General features: G+C 36.9%; 1 protein-coding gene across 1 annotated transcript in view; it reads right to left on the bottom strand.

Annotated features, from left to right (window-relative positions):
• The window catches only part of CSRNP3 (cysteine and serine rich nuclear protein 3), a 191,964-nt gene extending 188,884 nt beyond the window's left edge, over positions 1 to 3,080 (bottom strand). The window contains exon 1 of the mRNA XM_060302331.1: positions 3,005 to 3,080. The gene's annotated coding sequence lies outside the window, so the exon portion shown is untranslated. The remainder of the gene's footprint in view (positions 1 to 3,004) is intronic.
• Between the last annotated feature and the right edge of the window lie 17,678 nt (positions 3,081 to 20,758).

The following is a 20,758-nucleotide window of genomic DNA, read 5'->3' on the forward strand; positions in this document are numbered from 1 at the left end:
GGTTTAAGCTTGTAGTACTTTATTTGCTCCATTGCTAACAATAAATCTAATACACTAAGTTAATATTATGAAAATAAGATATTATATGTCAAAAGCATTTAACAAATGGTAAAGAGAAGATAGAGTTAGGACTCTCATCTGAATTATAATAAAATAGGAAAGATGTGACAGCTTTATGCTGATTTTCCCTCTCACCAAATAGCCGAGAGAAAAAAAACTATAATGAAAATGTTGTAATTTTAAAAATTGCCTAGAGTAAAATACGATGGTAGTAGTGATTTTTATTTTTTATAAAGAAAGCCACAGAAAATGAATTTTTATTTCCAAACAAAAGCAAAGGGTTTCAAATAAAACAAAAAGTACATATGTGTATTTATAATAATTTCTATTAAATTTCAAATATATTACCTTAATACTAATAAAAAACAGTTTTAGGTTGTTGCAATATATAATTTTTTATATATGAGATTACAAAGGTAAGGAAATGACTACATTAATAAAAGATAGTCTGGACATTAAGTAAAAAACAGTCTTAATCTGTCAAAATATGTATTTAATCCTCTTCACTATCCATAGACTGAACATATATCTCAAGCTTTTCTTTTTATGACTAAAATGACTAACACATTAAAAAAAGTTTAATTTATTGTCTTGCTCAGTATCCTACTAACCATTACAAACATAAAGAGAAAAAAGGAAGAAAGTATTGTGCACAGGAGACAAAGTTGGATGCAGTGGTCTCCATTAAAAACCTACGTTTGAATCTTAATGTTTGCACTAAAGGAAAAACAAATGGTCTTGCTTTGGCATCTCTCATAGAGCAGCCTTACATGGTTCTCATTTGCCTTGTTTCATCCTTCACTTGGACAGGAACCTCTTAACTGTTTTCTTTCATACTTTTTTTTCTCTTGCTTCCACCCCAGCACGCGCGCCTGTGCACACACTCACACACACACACACACACACACACACACACACACACACACACACTCTTTTTCATGCAGTCCCTTCAGTAAAGGCTACCATAGTTATCTCATGCAGACGTCTGCCCATGGATGATAGGAAATGCTGATTGAGAAAGGTTTTATCTACTTTTCATCCAAAATATGTGAGCCATTAAGGAAATTATAGAAAGCAGCAACAATATACTCTGGTTTTATTCAGAACCTTTCCCTTGCCAATTATTAAAAGGATGATATTTTTAGCCAAAGAAAGCAAAATGCATCTGCAGCAGCTGGTTTCCAAGGAAACAGAATAATTTAAAACCATGTGGAACTCTGCTCTCTAATTTTCATCAATTCCCCTTCATTCTTGGAGGTAGATTTACTTGGAATTTATAATTTTCAAAAACTATAACTGCCTTAATTTATTTTCTTTAACACATTTCAGGCAAAGAATATCTGGTCTTACATATCACCTTAAATTCCAGTCTAAGGAATGGATTAATTTCTACCATCATTTTGTTTTGAAAACAAGATCAGAAGAATCCATGAATAATTAGAAACATGGCAATATTTTAGTATCATTAGATTTTTGAAATCCAGAAATAGTTCAAAATAAATCATGCAAGAGTATTTGCTTGGGTCAATATGACACTTAAGTGTGTAAACATAACTATGTTCAGCACATTTAGGAAATTAAAGATAGTTCTCCATTCATTTAGATAATCTTTACCCAATATTCAGTAGTTTTTTTCCCCCTCTTTTTTCAATTTTGCAAGAACTGTTATGTTTTTGTCTGTTCTTCAAAGACAAAATCCATCTCCTTTCTCAAACAAAAACAAAAAGCAAACACAAGACCAAAAAAATCCTTAGAAATTGTACATGTTCGTTCCTATTAGTTTGTGAATCATTCAAAAGGAGTATTTTTAAAATATATGAACAAGTCATTTACATCATTGAAAGACTTTGTTTTATTATTATAATCAACAAGTATTAATTGATGGTCAATGTCTTCAAGTCAGTAATGACCTTTTTTAAAATAAGCTCCATTTTAATGAGTTTCCCCATCCTTAATTGACCTATATTTATGAATTAAAATCACTATAATATTAAATGGACTTGGAGTAAAATTATTTTTCATGTCTTTACTGTAAGTGTGTCATTGAGTTTATACATTTACCCTTATTATTTACCCTCTTATAAATAAAAGACAATATTAAGAGAGAGAAGCAACTGGTAAAGTAAAACCTTAACTTTTGAGCTGTTAAAAAATATTGTCCTAGGGATATTACCAACAATATAAATACTGTGATGGAATTCTTACCTAGATATATTTGATTGATAAAGGAAACTACCAATGAAACTTGCCTAATAAGATGCTATTTTTTACAGCAGTGTTTAATCCTTCAAAAACAGGTTTCTAAGCTTTGAAAATGGAAACGGCTCCATACATGTTGATAAAGACAGTTGTTTAATTATCATATGAGCTTACAATTCATTAAACAAAATGATATAGCTACTCAACAGCATGAGGTTTATCAAGAGGAGTGAGTTAAAAAATGCATATAAATCATTCATGCTAAATTAGTGCTAAAAGAGTCTACAACCTGCAAAAATTATTTTCCTAAACCATTTCTTGTGTTGTAACTATTAAACACCATGTGAAATTTTATACTGTATATTCAGAGAAAGCTCCATTTTCTCAGGACCTGTGAATTTTACCGAGCTTTCTTCAACCTTCCTTTGATTTCCAATAACATAAACTTGAATAAAAACAAACGATAAAAGACACATGATGACTCATCTTATCCATTAACTTTGCTTCTGTAACACTTGCTAGAAAGTTATCCAGGATAAGACATGCCTCTGGTGTTTTTATCAGCTAAGGATTTTGCAGGGAGAGAGAACAGCTCATTGCAAAGCTTCCTCAAGTAATGAGAGGGACACACTTTCAAGGAAATGTCTTATAGAATAATTTCTATATCATAAAATTGTCTCAGTAGGAATTGAGAAGCATTCTCTTTTGAAGAAAAATAATTTTTTTCCTTCTCTTTTGCTCTTACCTGTAAATATGGTTTCTGTACTTCGGCTCCGTCAGAACAGACTGAAGAGTTCTCTCCTCCCTAGTCTACCCATCAAGCAGCAGCCAACCAATAACAAAAGCCAGATCCTGGCATTCTCTAGCTCATGCTCCCTGTCTGCTTTCATCCCTCGTTCCCTCCCACCCCCACTCTTTTAGGAGACAAATCCTTGCAGCTGGAGAGAGGCAGGGAGAGGAGAAAAGGAACATGGAGAGGAAAGGAATAAAGAGATGAAAGATATTTCAAAGAATAGCTCCAAACTATGGAAAATATCTGCAGGGGAACTCGGCTGAAGTAAAAATGTCTTGCTTTGGCTGTAGGAAAATCAATGCTTTACCCACCTGAAATCAAAGCAAAATAACGTAAAGCTTAGGTACCTTGCTTATTTTTCAGTTCCCACTGATTTTTTTTCAGTGAAAAAAATGATCTTCTTATTGTACATTTTGATATGTAGATAGAAGAGATTGAGACTGAACATCAAGATAACATTATGCACATTCAGTTTGCAAAGAGATAAAATTAAAATGAATCAAGACCCTTTATATTGATGCATAATACTATTTGCATTTCAACCTCTGTTGGGCACTGTTTTCATTAAAAACCAGTTTCAGAGCCTAGTCAGTATGAAAAAGATATTTCATCCGGAGTATTAGAATATTTAAATATTTCAAAGTTATGTGGCTTGCATTTCTTCATATATCTTAAATACTGGCATCAATTTCTCTATGTGAATTATGGAACTTGTTAAAAATTAAAAAGGAGTCAGCCATTCGGTTGCCATGTCTCAAAGTGACTAATTGAATTCCAATATTATTCTAATAACCTTGGGCAAAATCATTTCAATTCTGAACTAAGAGGCATAAAAAGGACAACTGAGGAAAATATCCTTAGACTTCTTTAAGGCAACAAAGCAAATCTGTCCACAGCTTAAAGGAAGCTGGTCTAGGACTGACGAAGAATTTAAACCATATACAGATTGAATTCTTACAAAATATAATACAGATCATGGCTCTTTATGATAAAAAGTGCTATTAATTGAGCTTTCACTAGGTGAGGGTCTGAAAAAGTTTCCGTGGGAGGGTATAAATTAAACAATGAATGTTTTCTCCACCGTACAGATATTTATAGGCTTTGCTATTCAATTTCTTAAATCAGTAATGTGTCCTCATGGAAATAAGACCAAAGGGAGAAAAAAAGAGAAGTGACAAGAAAGTATTCTTCAACTCCAAGAACAACTGGAATGAGGGCAAATCACTGGTAGCCCAGAAATAACTATGGAAAGTTTTTAGGGGTGTAAATCTTGTTAGGAAGGGAGTGGCTGTCAATTAAAATTGACTTTAGATAGAAGGGTACTGATTTTACTTTGTGTGCTCAGTTATTTGGGGTAGCTCTGCTGGAGATAAAGAGAAGGTTAAATTATCCCTGATTCCCACTTCAAGTCCTCTCCTGCGGAGGATGCTTTCCAAGCTTCTGTGGTCCTACTGCTAGGAATAGCTGGAGGAATCCCTAGGTTAGCATTTCTTAATGTGGGATTTGGGGCCCATCTGCATCAGAAAGGAATTGGGACGATTTTGAGGAGTGGTAGTCCAGATGCATCCACAATTATGTAGTTATTTAATATTTAAATATGCAGAGCACAGCACAGTGATTGGCAAATAGTAAGTGTTCAATAAATGTGGAAAAGTATAAACCCACAGCAAGAGAGGAGTGGAGTTGGGAGAAAATGTTGAGAAGAAAGAAGAAAACAAAAAGGAATGAAAGAGAGAGAGCATGTGCAAATCATGATAAATAATGATAAATTGATCTTGTCTTAGTGTTGGCTATCCTTTAGAATTTTATAGAATAAGCATTTCAAACTCTATGAGCAACGCCAACTTCTGGAACAAAGAGATGAAGTAAAGATCCTAGAAATAAACAAGAAGTAACAACCTCGTGAACCAGACCTGAAACCACTATCTCCTTTGGGATTCATCTAGCTAATGATTCTCTGTCCTGAATGTTCTGAGAAGAATAAAAGTAGAGGAAAGCAAAATAGTGCCAAACTCCTTAGTAGGAAACAATTTGGCAGGTGATAGTGAGAGAGAGCCCAACTAACATGGAAATATGCAATGCATTTCTAAGATCCCTGCTGATTTTTTGGTTAGGTATCAGAGCCAAGAAGTTGAAAGGATGCTTGCATTTACGGCTGGTGAAGACTACAGAGAAAGCCTTTACTAAAGTGTGAGTTGGCTTTCCCCCAAACATTACATTACCCTTGAATGGAAAATTGATCGGATGACATATGGTGATAACATCTGCCACCCATGGATAAAGCCGTAGTGCCATGTGGGTGGTAATGGAAGCTGTAATAGTGAGGGTGGAGAATTTAATGACAGTATGTAACACTGAGGAAAGTAACAGCAATCTGAAAGAAAGGAACAATTGCTGTAAATCTTAGTGAAGGGTACTATAGGACTATACATCCTATTCTTCTGTAGTCATCTCAGAGGGAATGATGGAAATGACACATGCTTTGTCATTTTATTCCCTCCAAGTTGATCTCCGCTGTAACTCCCAGGGAGGCATTTCTCCCAGATAGTGTTTGGGTAGGCACTCTTTCCTTATCAGTACATAGATATTTATTACAAATCTGGCATGATCACAGGAAGAAATTGTACCAATTCAGGGTTATTTATATATTTAAAAGACAAAGATGAGGGCCAACACATTACCTCTAAAGGTTTCTTAAAAATATATTATTTAAATATGAATTTCTCGAAAGCAAAAGAAAACAAGTAGCAAAATAATTAATAACGTTTCATAAATGATATATGTTCATTTGTTTTGTCCTACTCATACAGGAAGATGTAGTACCTACAGCTGCACCTTGCAAACAGAAGAGTTTTATTTGCAAAAAAGCAAAAAGAACAAGAAAAATCTTGCCATGGTTATATGATAATGTGAGGTTTGGCCAAAGTTTCCCATGGAATTCAAATATTTGAAATGGTAGCAGGTGCCTTGAGAGACTTGGCCAGTAAAACATTTCAGGTGAATTTTCTGTTTCTCAAAATGGCCTTAAAAATCCTAATAGGGTTTTTAAAAGTGTTCTTGATTAGTTCAAAGGTAGTTCTATGTTTCCTTAAATTTCGAAGAATAACATTTGGTTTTCCTCTTTCCTAAAGCAATAGAATCCAGCAGCTGGTTCACAGAGCAGCTCTGACACTCAGCATACCCTAAACTGACTCCTTAGGGCAATCCATGAGGGGAATGGAATGCCAGGGCCATTTGTTTTCACCCAGTTTAAACTTTTTTATTCATTCTAAACCAGTCCAGGTGAAATCACTGCATTTCCTTACCACTCACACACACAGAATTCTGAAGTGTTTTCACTCTCCCAGTTTTTCTCCCTGTCTCCATTTGCAGGAACAAAAATGACATCAAGATTTTAAGTTTTTATCTTACCAAAGAGGATGCTGTAACGTTGAGACTGGAGGGGAGGCGGCAGGGCACAATCGTTAAGAGAATGACACAGCCGTTGAGAAAAACAGGACATGACGAAGACGCGTTAGAACCTACTAGGCTCAAGATGGCGGAAGATTTGACTTCCCTAAACCCTGACCCTCATTATGCGCTCATTGCAATATATTAGCATATGCTAAACGACACACCCACAAGCACCATGACAGTTCCAAGGCTGACCAAAAAAAGGCCAAAATTTGGGTGGTGGGGCTTCCCTGGTGGCGCAGTGGTTGAGAGTCCGCCTGCCGATGCAGGGGACACGGGTTTCTGCCCCGGTCCAGGAGGATCCCACGTGCCGCGGAGCGGCTGGGCCCGTGAGCCATGGCCTCTGAGCCTGCGCGTCTGGAGCCTGTGCTCCGCAACGGGAGAGGCCGCGACAGTGAGAGGCCCGCAAACCGCCAAAAAAAAAAAAAAAAAAAAAAAAAATTGGGTGGTGGCCCAATTCCTGGAAATCCCCGCCCCTTCTCCAAACTAGTTAGAATATTCCTCCCACTCATTAGCATATGAAAATACCCAGCCCATAAAAATTAACCACCCCATATTTCCCACTCTTGCCTTCTGAAACAGACTGCATTCTGCCTATGGAATGTGTATCTATCTAAATAAACTCGCTTTCACTTTACTACAGCTCGCTCTTTAATTCTTTCCTGCGCAAAGCCAGGGACCCTCACTTGGCAGCTTCTCCCAGGAACTCACGCGAGATCACACCCCTTTCTCCTGCTACGACGTGAGTACTATTATTTTTGTTATTGTTATTATTATTTTCTGATAAAGATCAGTCTGCAGTTGTGAACTTATTTGAAGCAAAGGATTAAGAATAAACGTAAGTTCGGGTTTCCCTAGTGGCGCAGTGGTTGAAAGTCCGCCTGCCAATGCAGGGGACGCGGGTTCGTGCCCTGGCCGCGAAGATCCCATATAATGCGGAGCGGCTAGGCCCGTGAGCCATGGCCGCTGAGCCTGCGCGTCCGGAGCCTGTGCTCTGCAACGGGAGAGGCCACAGCAGTGAGAGGCCAGCGTACCGCAAAAAAAAGTAAACGTAAGTTTATAGAAGGATAGAAATGAATACTATTTTTGTCACCTAAGTATTTGAAGCAAATAGCATTCAGAGGCATATATAATTAGCATTGAAATGTCTCCGCATCCTACCTTTGTTTTGTGAATTTCAGGAAAAATTCTTCTGGATTAAGGTACATACACTCGCTTCAAGAGGAATAACAGAAGTTAAAATGTTTAAAGGCCTCTCGGATAAAAGAACTAGATATACCAGAGAAATCTTAGAGAAAACAGGAATAAAGGTAACTGTTGTCTCGTTGTGAAGATAAAAACACACCTTAAAATCATGGCAACAGGGTATAAATAAGCAAAGTCCTAGGCCATTATCAGTCTCCTGACCCTCCACCTGACATGGATCCCAGACTAACCTCTTGGTCCTCTTTGCTTTTGCCGTACTCATCTGGTTCAAACAATTATAAAAAGGGGTCTTTATCCTGCCTCTAACTTCTAGGCCTTTCCTTAAGGTAGGTTACCAAATGACTGTGCATGTTAAATATGGGCATTTTATGAGACCCTTAGTTCTAGATTCCTTCCTTTTCCCATTCCCTTCACTTCCACTAGGAGGGTCCTGATATAATAAATCTGCCCATAGTTAGACAACACTCCTCATTTTTCTTTATTAATGTTTCTATCTGTGCACTTTCTTCCAACCAAAACAGGATCTTGGATTGGAAATTCTGAGAGTTCCTCTGGAAAACCTGATTAAAAAAAATCTTTTTTCTTCAGTCTGCCAAGGCACACATTTTATGAGCTTCCTAGATAATTGGGCCTGAGAAATAACTTTTTTGGCAAAGAGTAAATTGGTCTCAGGCCAATACTGGGCCTCTAGGAAAGGTTGCTTAAAAAGGAAATTCCAAGAGAGTTATAATGTCGGAGTGGCCTGTGACCAAATAGGCATGTTCCCCTTTTAAACGCCATTACTAGCATCGAAAAATATGTACTTTTCTACAGATGAAAACACTATTATGTCATGGTTTCCTCCTGTTTTAAGGCTTTGGGCTCAAATTATGGAAGGAGGAAAAAACTCCATTTTCATGAGATGTTGCCCAGTGTATTCCATCCTCTACTTTAAATTCTGATGTGTGAAACAAACATTCATACCCGGATAGCTCCCTAGTTACCACGCAGGTGCAGCTGCCAAACATAGCACGATTGTAACCGGTTTTGACACCAGCCATTTGTGCTTGAAGAAACGTCTGATTTTTTGCTTCCCTCACATGGCTTCCCACTCCTGTAGCAAGCAGGGGCTTTTATTGCAACACTCGTTTGGGGTCAAACTACATCCATTTTTGGGAACCCACCAACACAAATGTTAATGATATGCAGATCTGGCCTTTCCTAAGATGGCATTGCATCAGCCAAACTTCATTTCCTGGGGACGTTGCTAAGACAATTCATAACTCTTGCCAAAATTCATTAATGTGCTGAGTAGACCTGACGTTATCATATGGGTGTTTGTCAAGAGCCAAAACTCTGTGCATACATATTGATCATCTCCTTTTGGTGTGTTTTTCCTGACTACTAATTTCCATAAAAATAGAAAGTTTGAGGAGTCTCAACAATGTGTATTCCCTTCCAACAATATCCATCACAATATTTTTATGTACTTTCTCACTTGAAAGTCAAGTAACTCACCATTCCCTAGAAATAGCCTCATGATTTAAGGCAGACTCTGCTTCCCCTGCTGGTCTTGGGTCCTCAGTTGTTATAGGTCATAAAATCTACCTCTGTGAAAAACAGATTTCTTTTCAAAAGTTGGCAAACTGGACACTTCCACCTCCATGTGTCTCACAAGCTGCATACCTGTCCTGGCTGATCACTTGCTGTGGCTTTTGTTTGTTTTCTGGAATTTCAAGTTTATCAGTACTTTGTAATTATGGAATATTCTCTCATTTCCATGCAGTCATACATTTTATTTCCTCTGCTCTCTTCCATTGAAAAACATGGCAAAATTCCACTCAGCCGTAGAGCCTCAGACCAAATATTGCCTGGTTTACAGCCTTTCCCATTTCTTTCAGGGAGACTTGGGCAGTCTGTTTTCCCTCTGTCCTCATCTCCATTATAGAAATGCTCTTTTGTGTGGTATTTGTTTCATGCCTGATTCATGCAAGGTGGGCATGTATGGCTGTCAAATATTTTTTGAATTTGACCCACTGGGGAAAAAAAAAAAGACTTTTGTTAAAACAAGTATCCTACTTATGCCCAGATTCCAACGTAGAAAAAAAACAACAACCACACAACAATAAAGTGCCTCCTTTTTTTTTTTTTTGAAAAAGTAATTTTATTTATTTATTTTTCTTTACGATCTAGCTTTTTTTTTTAACATCTTTATTGGGGTATAATTGCTTTACAATGGTGTGTTTTATTTATTTATTTTATTATTTTTTTTTTTACATCTTTATTGGAGTATAATTGCTTTACAATGGTGTGTTAGTTTCTGCTTTATAACAAAAGTGCCTCCTTTTAAGAAAATCTGGGAAGTGGAATAACGTACACATTTTCTATCGATAGGCATCATCGTGTTTGTTATGGACTGAAAGTCTGTGTCTCTCCCAGATTCATATGTTGAAATTTTAACCATTTAATTCAGTAGATGGGGCCTTTGAAAGGTGATTAGGTCATGAGGGTGGAGCCCTTATGAATGGGATTATTTCCCTAATAAAAGAGGCCTCAGAGAGCTCTCTTGTTCCTTCCACCAGGAAGCAGGCTCTCAGCAGACACCGAATCTGCTTGTGTCTTGATCTTGGACTTCCCAGCCTCCAGAACTGTGAGAAATAATATTTTGTTGTTGTTTATAAGCCACCCAGTCTGTAGTATTCGGTTATACTAGTCTGAATGTACTAAGACAAAAGCTTACACTATAACATATATTAACCTTCAGGTAATATTTTTAAAATTATAGGCCAAAAATATTACTAATGCAAACACTGGACATTCCAGATGAATGAGGTTAGCCAAAAATTTTACAACCAACTAAATATGTAATGAAGATAAGCTAAAAGTAATTAAAATTTTAAAGTAATAAATAACTTCAAATAAAAATCTCAGACAACTCGACATACTTATAACAAAATCTTCACAAAAACTGAAGAAGTTTCAAATGTCTTTATGTTTATGTGCAATAGGATTGCAAAACTGCCAAGTGTTTTGAGGTAAATAGAACTTTTAGAAACTTAAAATTACTGAGCGCATGGATTCTCAAAGCGCCCAGGAAAAGGACAAACATTCCTAACATTGCCTATGGTCCAGCACAGTCTGGCCTCTAATACTTCACAGATTTCATTAGATTTCATGCCAGTTTCTCCTGGCTAGAGGTGTCTCAGCCATTTTGGATTTCCTTTAATTTCCTCTGCCTCACAGTCTTGTCCTCTGTCTATGAATACTTGAACCTCTAACGGCTTTTCCACTACACGCACCGATTTAAAGCTCGCTAATACTTCAGAAAGAAGCTCAAATCTAACTTTGTCAGAGATGTTTTCTCTTACCCTGTCAGATTATATCTTGTTCCCCATGGTAGTTTTGTTCTAATGTCCTGTATTTGCACTTCTGAGTACCTATTACTGTTTGTGTTTATATATTTGTATGATGATTTAGTTAGTATCTGTCTCCCTAATTAGACTGTAAGCTCCATGAGGTCAGGAGAGGTGTTTGATTTGCTCATCATTCAATCCCCAACATCTAGTACAATGTAATTAAAGCATGGGCTCCAGATCCAGACCCTGATTCCAGTCCTGGCTCTATGATGTAAATTTCCCTAAGCTTTAGTTTCTTCTTTTGTATAATGGGTTTAATAATAATACCTTCTTTGTAGGGTTTTTTTGTGTATATTTAAAGAGACAATATTTATATTTATTTATACATATGCATATTTAGTACAGTGCATGTAACATTAGTAAATAAATGCTAGATATTTTTAAAATAAATATTTGCTGAAAGGATATGTAATAAAAATCGATATAGAGACCGGTACATATTAGTAGTGTGCCGATTTTAGTTTATGGATACTCAATGTAAGAAACTCTTGATAACTCAGTTCTGAGTTTGAAATCTGACCCTTGGGTGTATATAAAAAGGAGAACCCATAGAAGTTTCTATCATTTTCCCACCAGATGGAAGGAAACAGGTTAGCATGTAGCTTAGCCCTGGAAGCTTCTTAAAGGCAGAAACTAGGGAATTCTCTGGCAGTCTAGTGGTTAAGACTCTGTACTTCCACTGCAGGGGGCACGGGTTCAATCCCTGGTCGGGAAATAAGATCCCACATGCTGCGCAGCCAAAAGAAAAAAAAAATCCTATTAAAAGCAGAAACTTGGGCTTCCCTGATGGCGCAGTGGTTGAGAGTCCGCCTGCCAATGCAGGGGACACGGGTTCGTGCCCCGGTCCGGGAAGATCCCACATGCCGCGGAGCGGCTAGGCCCGTGAGCCATGGCCGCTGAGCCTGCGCGTCCGGAGCCTGTGCTCCGCAACAGGAGAGGCCACAACAGTGAGAGGCCCGCGTACCGCAAAAAAAAAAAAAAAGCAGAAACCTTTATTTATCATCAGGTCTTCATAGTTTAGCACTGTGCCAGATGTGTAAAAAGGTGTTCCAAAATATAATTGAATAAATAACACTACTTCATATCAACTTACATTCGGGTCCAAGACCAAATGTATAGTTTTATTTCAGTTTACCTTGATTTATAGGAAATGGGAGATTTGTTCAATGAGGGTAGGTCGGTAAAAGGGGTTATTGTATCGACTACTTCAATAACTTAAAACAAATCCTCCTAAACTTTGAACTGATGAAACAGAGTCTAAATGCTTACATTCTTTTCAAAGTTCACAGAAAGGCAGAAACTAGTAAACCACATGAATCAGATACAATGGGCAGCAAACTGCATATAAGGTGTACATTGAATATAATACTGTATTCTGAAAACAGATTTTCTTTTTCCAGAAGTGAGAATAAACACAGCTAATAGGAAGAACTTAATAAGAGAAGTGTACACTTAATCACACAAGCAGTATCTGGTGCATATTAAGCAGTCCATGAAGACGCATTGAGTAAAGGAACAGAATGTGTTTATTTTGACCTCTCTTTTAAAATGTTTAGGTCTTGATGTTACAGCAGTAGTGAACAGTAACACAGCTTGAGCAAGTACAGCCCTAAAGAGTAAAACAGCGTGAGCACAGTTTGCACAGTACCCAAGGTAAAAGCAGACACGTTTAGCACAGAAAGCATAGTTGAAAGTCGCCACCTACTAACTTCTTCTGGAATCATTCAGACAAGCCCACTTAGGGAAAAAAGAAAGAAAAAGAAAGAAAGAAAATGTCTGGCATTAGAAGTACAAGGCTTGCAAATAAAGATTAACCAATTCCCACCTAGCTGGGTTTTTCCCTTATTGTTCTTATAGGGCGGGAGACTGAGAAACAAAGAACTGAATTTTGTACGTATACAAAATCATGTACATGTACACACATACACCAAGCACACATATTTGTTTCTGTGCTAAGTCAAGATCAGTGGTGTTTTCTATTTAGTAATATGCCTGAGAAAGAAACCATTTCTGATAAAGGTAATACAAGGATCGATACAGCATTCCTTGAACACAGTATCTTTTTGAGGAAACTTAAATAGTGTGTTTGAGGGAGTGGGGAGCATGTATCCTAGTGAGAAGGGATAGAAGTTTTCTTGCTTTATTCCTTCACTTGCTGGGTAGGTGCAGGCAAAGCTATGAGGCTTGACCAGGCTATCTAAACAGCTCTGTCACAGAAAAGCAACCACTTTCCTATTACTACTTGACTATTATGGAAAGTGTATAGAGAGTGAGCTGTCGGAGCATCACGTCATTATTTTCTTTCAAAAGCCAAACAACGTATTCCATTAGCACATGGTGGATATCAACAGAAACTGAAATCATATATTCATAACCCAACAGGATTTATTTCATTTTGGGCCTAATGACTTCATTAGTTTGCCAGGTAGGAAAGAATTAAAAGAGAGAAGGAATAAAATCAAAGGAAGACAAAAATTATAAGAATGTATAGTGCTTAGAATAAACAGATCAAAAGCATATTGATATTCCATTGTATATATGTACCACATCTTCTTTATCCATTCATCTGTCGATGGACACTTAGCCATGAAAAGAAACGAAACTGAGTTTTTTGTAGTGAGGTGGATGGACCTAGAGACTGTCATACAGAGTGAAGTAAGTCAGAAAGAGAAAAACAAATACCGTATGCTAACACATATACATGGAATCTAAAAAAAAAAAAAAAAAAAAAATGGTTCTGACGAACCTAGGGACAAGACAGGAATAAAGACACAGACGTAGAGAATGGACTTGAGGACACAGAGAGGGGGAAGGGTAAGCTGGGATGAAGTGAGAGAGTGGCATGGATATATGTACACTAGCAAATGTAAAATAGATAGCTAGTGGGAAGCAGCTGCATACCACAGGGAGATCAGCTCAGTGCTTTGTGTCCACCTAGAGGAGTGGGATAGGGAGTGTGGGAGGGAGCAAGATGCAAGAGGGGGAGGATATAGGGATATATGTATGCATATAGCTGATACACTTTGTTGTGCAGCAGAAACTAACACAACATTGTAAAGCAATTATACTCCAATAAAGATGTTAAAAAAAAGCATATTGATAAAAGCCATATGGAAATACTAGCAGGAAGCATGGTTTCCTCATAATTGTGCAGTTCAATAAAATCTGTTTAATCGTTTTACAGAGTTAAACATGTATTATTTACTCATTCATTCAACTGACGTGAAGAATCATGGATTATATTTCTGAGAAAGAGGAAGTTTCATTTATAAAACAGAAAATAAACTCCTGGTGCTTTTATGGACCAGGAACTTTAAAAGCATGATCTCTTTTAATTCCAATGACACATCGAGGTAGATATCATGACCTCCAATTTACAGGTGGAAAAAATGAGATCAGAGAAATTAAATAAATAGCATGAACTAACCCAGTAAGGAATAAGAACACAGAAACATCTGGTCTCAAGAATATATCACTAACATCTTTGAAAACCTTGAAACCTATAAAGTCTTTGCCAGTAAATGACATACACACAATATTTTGTACACAATATGTGTCCGCTGATCCCCCCCAGCTCCACACACATTCAGATAAGAAACCTGAGCCATTTCAGGCTTCATAGGAGTGAATACTCACATCGAGTAAGTCACCATTTTTCTTCCTTAGAATTGAAAAGTTAGTGGTAAATACACATATTCATATCAAATACTTGGATAAAGGTGGCTTACTCTAAGATTTTTTTTTTGAAGTTTGAACAATTATTTCAAAGGAAAATATTAAAATGGTTAAGTAAGATTTGGTAATGTCATACCCACTAATATAAAACATGGGAAAAATACATTAAGGCTCACCTCTTTTTTCAACATACTAGGATCTCAAGCCTATAGTGTCAATGTTCGACTATATGGAACTTAATAAATAATATAATACTATTATGCCGTTTAAGTGATTATATATTCACAGTAACAGATGTATTTATTGACATGAAAAGAATTCATAATATGTACTTTATGAGTCAACTCTTTAGTGCCTGTATATGTTTGTGTATAAGAAGAATTTTAGAAGGATGTATCAAAACGTTTGTAATTTTATTTTTGAAAGCAAGGTCATGTCATGTAGGGTTTTTCCCTTTTCCTTTTGCTTATTTGCATTTTACAATTTCTATATAGTAAATATACACTATATACAATTACATAGTAAGTTAGCATAGTACATCATCACTCAAATGTCAAAACTTCACGGATATTAAAAATCATTTGGTTAAAGCCAGAAGTTCCTTTTATGACTTGGAATCATTTCAACACACAGATACTCCATCAGGTTGGAGGAGAGAGAAGATTTTTTTGCCAGGAAACTGAAGGCATCTTTCCTGCTACTGTGCTCTGCTAAAAAAAAACCTTAATCCTGACTCAAGAGTGGGGTGACATCTAGTGAAATGTTTCTGCAGACAATTGCCGGGTTATCTCCTCTATGGCTCCCTCTCCTGCCTCTTTTCTTTCAGTACACAGTCCTCAATAACTGTTCTTTTACAAAGCATGCATGTTTCCTTAATATAGAGAAGGAAATATTTGAGTCATTCATATGCATATAAAAGATTCCTCATTTTGTGGACCTTGGCAAGAGAGAGCTGTTCAGTTTGCCATGTAAATAACACACACTCTTTTCTGTGGAAAACAATGGTAGAGCTTCAGACTTTGGATCATGATTCATCTAGCTTCTCATCTGTTAGTAGTTAATAAGATGACTCCATATTTGCTAAGGCTTAGGATAGGCAGGAAGTCAGCGTCTATAGTCAATCAGCAGGTCACAGACCAACTCTCCCGCCACCAACAAGCTTCAGTTTTGGAGAACAGACAACTGTCCCTGTGGAGTGCCCACAGAGGCAAAACCAAGTACCTTAATCCTTGGGTTCAAGACAGATAAATTAGTGATCAGTACTGCAGTTCAAGACTGGACTAGCAGGACCTGCAACTGAATGCTAAGCTATAGATTAGTGAGATGGAAACTGTTGTCTAAAGTCAGGATTGGTCCTAAAGAACTGGGTAGAAAGTGGCCAAGTGAGAAAAATATTGCAGGCAGAGCTTGGCATTATATGAAATAGTCCTCTGTAATGCTCTTACATAATTGTCTAGTCCCTTTACACCTTAATTTAAAAATTATCAGGATCCGAGTTAAAGGCTTTCCATGGGATAAATTATTGATATAAGTTTGAGATCATGACTCTTCTGGGTTTTAGAGAAACTTAAACAACCTTGGCCAGCCATAAGCTGAGATTTGAGCACTAGATTTTGTGTGGCATCATTCTTGTACTAAAAAAAATTGAGATCCGCTAAAGTACAAAATTCAGAGGGTAGAATGGGGCCGGGAAGTGGTAAAAGAGGAAAGGGTTGGAGTCACATGACAAAGCTTGCTCGTCATCCTAAAGAAGTGTTATCACATGTTATCAATATTTGCCCTAATACATGAGGTTGGCTGAAGATCCTATAACACTGGAGATTCAGATTCAGATTCTAGTCAATAAATATCAAAAGAGTAAAATAAACAGCTTGCATACTTGCATAAAAATAGACAGTAAACCATCATACTTAAAAATCTGGAAATTAAATAAAATTGCCTTAAAGCAAACTGAAGGTACCAGTATGTACCCATTAAACTAGCAAAAGCAATAAAGATCCATTGGTGACAGGTTAGGGTAAAAAAGGTACACATATATTTTAAGTGACATTGTAAATTGGTTCAGATTTCTGCAGAGCCATTTGTGAAAAAAGCTACACAATGCTTTCTTTCTTTTGACCTAGTAATTGCACTTTGGGGAATATACTCCCAGAAAATAGTCTAAAGGCAAACAAGTAATTTTTTCCAAGTTATTCATACAAAGCTGTTTATGAAAAGGAAACTTTGAAAATAACTCAAATGTCCAACAGTAAGCGATAGTCCAAGGAAACTAGTGTCTAATACCATAGAATGCTAGCTGGCCTGTTAAGTTGTATGGACTACCTTAATACAGGCCCATCTTTATAGCAAATAATTAAGTGAAGTAAGAACAAGATCTATATGTGAAATTTGGTTAGAATCATATAAATACATATGGATGTGCATGAAGGACCATCAGAAGAGACTCAAGTGAGAGGAGGGAGTGAATTCAGATTTCTTGATATATTGAGGACTTCTGTATTTCCATAATTCCAAGATATTTACATAATTCATATCTTTTAATCTCAGATCAATCTTATGAGGCAGATATTATTTATCCAATTCCTACTCAAGAAATCAGTTGAGTAGCTTGTCCACAGTCACGTTGATGGACAAGTGACAAAGTTGGAATTTGAATACTGTCTGGGATTTCAAAATCCATGGCTTTTCAGTATATCATGTAGAACACATTCTTCTGAAGTTCTTTTTAAAAAACACTAATCTCATCACATGACCCTCCAAGGTGGATTGATTGGTTGAATAATTTTGGAAACGTGTTAAAATATATCCTCCTAATGTTAAATGGCATAAGCTTTTCAATTTTTGGAGTAATTAAGCCAGTTTGCATTTACTTAAGACAGCACCTCCCAATCTAGTAAATTCTGTGTGTGTGTGTGTGTGTGTATGTGTGTGTTTACATTGGTACATGAGTGTATGGGCAACTGCTAACACACCATAGAACCCTAGGTCTGCAGAACACAGTTTCGGAAATACAGACTTGAAAGTTTTGTGTTCACTAGATATATCCTTTTGATGTTAAGTATTAAAACTTAAAATATTAAAATTTATAAAAGTTGGTTATCTCTACTGTGTAAATCTCTATCTGTAGGTTCTCAGAGGATTAAATGTAAATTAGGGAATTACTCAGAGCTTAAATGGAAATAAATGTATGTATCCATATTTTCTCTCTTCCTTAAAGTGATAAGTGACAACTCTAAATATTGGCACAGAAAATTACTAAGGAATCCTTTAACAGAAGCAAGTTTGTGGCAATTTGTCCTAGTTATCCTGTAGATAAGGATAATAAGAATTTCGATGTTCTGAAGGTCCAAATATTAACTGTCAGAGTGGACATTTAGGAAGAAGTAGAAGTGAGGATTCTGAGTCCATAACGTGGCATGTACCGGAAACAACACTGACCCAGCACCTTGGGAGATGTTGATGAACTTAAATAAACTAACACTAGGAGCTGTAACCCTCTGAGGTCAAGTCTAGTCAGGAATAAACTTTTCACCACTGAGTGTCATTCAGAGTATTGATGTTTTTCCCAAACCCATCACTTCAAGGCCTGTGCCAGTGGCCATACTAGAGCATTCAGCCTCCCTCTCTGCCCCTGACCTTGTGTTTAAGAATTGCTTTGACAACCAGCCGGCTCTTAAACTAAACCATCACAGACATCACAGATAGATGGCTGGCTGGGATAGTTGGTTAAATCCATAATCTCCAACAGCCTTTCATGGCTCTATAACTTCTTGTATTGCAAATAAACATATGTTCTAGGTAAAACAAGTGATTTGTTTTGCAAATGTAACTTTAAGACAGGTTTCAAAGGACTATTCTCCTCCCTGCCAGCCAGAGTTCAGCCTCCTATGCAGAATTCTGGTGCTCTCTGGAATGCCTTTACATTTTCTATTAGGTGGACTCTACTACAACCTTGTCCCTGAGCATGTCCAGCAAGTGGTGCTTCGTTCTGTCAATGTCCTAATCTCCTCTACTGCTTTGAGTCCCCAGAGAACTAAAAGGACTTTAGTCTTATTGACACAAGCCACTTTATCTGGAAACTGCTGTGCTGGCCAGGGAAATAGACACTGAGAGGGAATCATGAACTCGATCAGCTTTGGCACTTAAGATGCAATTAACTAAGGCTCTCGTTTCCCTCTTCTGTAGTCAGCACATCACTATGGGACTGAGATGGATTTGTCCCTCCTCTTCAGTTACTGATGCTGGACATCCTGGGATGCATGACAAGGACTGATATGAGCACTTAGAGGAGAACTTACCTACTTCTGGATCCCTTGTTATTTCCACCATGTATCAGTACCACTGGAGGTGGTACTTATCTCAGTGGAGCTGCACTGGGATAAGATATCTGTATGCCCACCTCCCAGATCAATTCAATCAGAACTCTTTGTTGGGCACTGGGTTTTTTTTGTTTTTTTGTTTTTTAAGTTTCCTGGGTGATCTGGGCTGAGGAACACTGATGTAGAGTCTTTTTATTAAACATTTGAAGTGTGCTTTTTGATGTATTTTGTGATTTAGGCCTTTCTTAATCTTTGCAGCCATACTCTCATCTTCAGATTTTAGCCATTTCTGGTCTGGTTGATCCTGTTTCCAATCTTGTATAGTTTGTGAGACAAGGAGCAATGCATGATGGGCCATTTTAATATAAAATCTCTTCAGTGGACAAAATTTTATCTAAGGATATAGAAACCTTACTTTTTATAAGGAAGGTCTGGTTGATTTTACCAGTGATGTATTGGAATTTTCTTGAGACTTTAGGGAAAAAACACTTTAAATGCAGAAAACAAAATGCAATGTAATAATATAAATGCAGGGAGAGAGATTATTCTTGCAATTTCGGTAGATAATTTTCTCTTTCTCTAAATTACAAATCCTAAAGCATTCATGAAAATAATAATCTAATAGAAGTAATATAAAATATATCAATTTCCTTGCATTAGCGAAACTTTAACTGTAATTCAGAGACTGCTATGTTATTCTACACAAAAGAACTTGGAGTTATTTTAAAAATGCAGTGAACACAAATTAAGCATTATTACTCTACATTGCATCTCAGATGTTGGGCCATATCACCTACTCAAACAAAGCCTTGTTGTCACTTTCTAATCCACAAAACAAATGCCTTCTTGCTTCCATGATCAAAGATATAAAACAGTTTCCGGACATTCCATCCCCACAGAGTACATGCTTGCAAACTTCCTTCCTGACTTGTTTAGAAAATATCTCTATCAAGTCACTTATGGTTGATAAACTGAAGTTTCTGTCTAAGATCCAGGATGGTCTTAAGGCAAGTTTTCATATTAGTCTGAACTTTAGTTTCCTCAGCTATGAAACGGAAGTTTGGTCTAAGCACATTCTGCGACCTGGTAGCTCAGGGACTAATTTTGGCCTGAGGATACTTTTTTTGGACAAAAAGTACTTTTTTTGTGTGCATCAGTTGCCAGCATTTAAAAGAGAGGATGTTACTGGACAGCTACATGTAAAAAAAAGAAACTAGAGAATTTTCTCACACCTTATACAAATATAAACTCAAAATGGACTAAAGACTTAAATGTAAGACCTGAAACCATAAAATTCCAATAAGAAAACATAGGCAGTATAGTCTTTGACATCAGTCTTAGCAATATTTATTGGATCTGTCTCATCAGCGAAGGCAAGAAAAGCAAAAATCAACAAATGGGACCTTGGGACCTAATTAAACCAAAGCTTCTTCACAGTGAAGGAAACCATCAATAAAGCGAAAGGGAATTTCCTCCATTTCTACTAAATGGAAGAAGGTATTTACAAATGATATGTCTGATAAGGGGTTAATATCCAAAACATGTAAAGAACTCATACAACCCAATATCAAACAAACCACCCAATTAATAAGTGGCAGAGGACCTGAATAGGTATTTTTCCAAAGAAGACATACAGATGGCCAACTGGCACATGAAAA

Source organism: Globicephala melas, chromosome 7 (assembly GCF_963455315.2).
Source record: "Globicephala melas chromosome 7, mGloMel1.2, whole genome shotgun sequence".
NCBI classification, from domain to species: Eukaryota; Metazoa; Chordata; class Mammalia; order Artiodactyla; family Delphinidae; genus Globicephala; species Globicephala melas.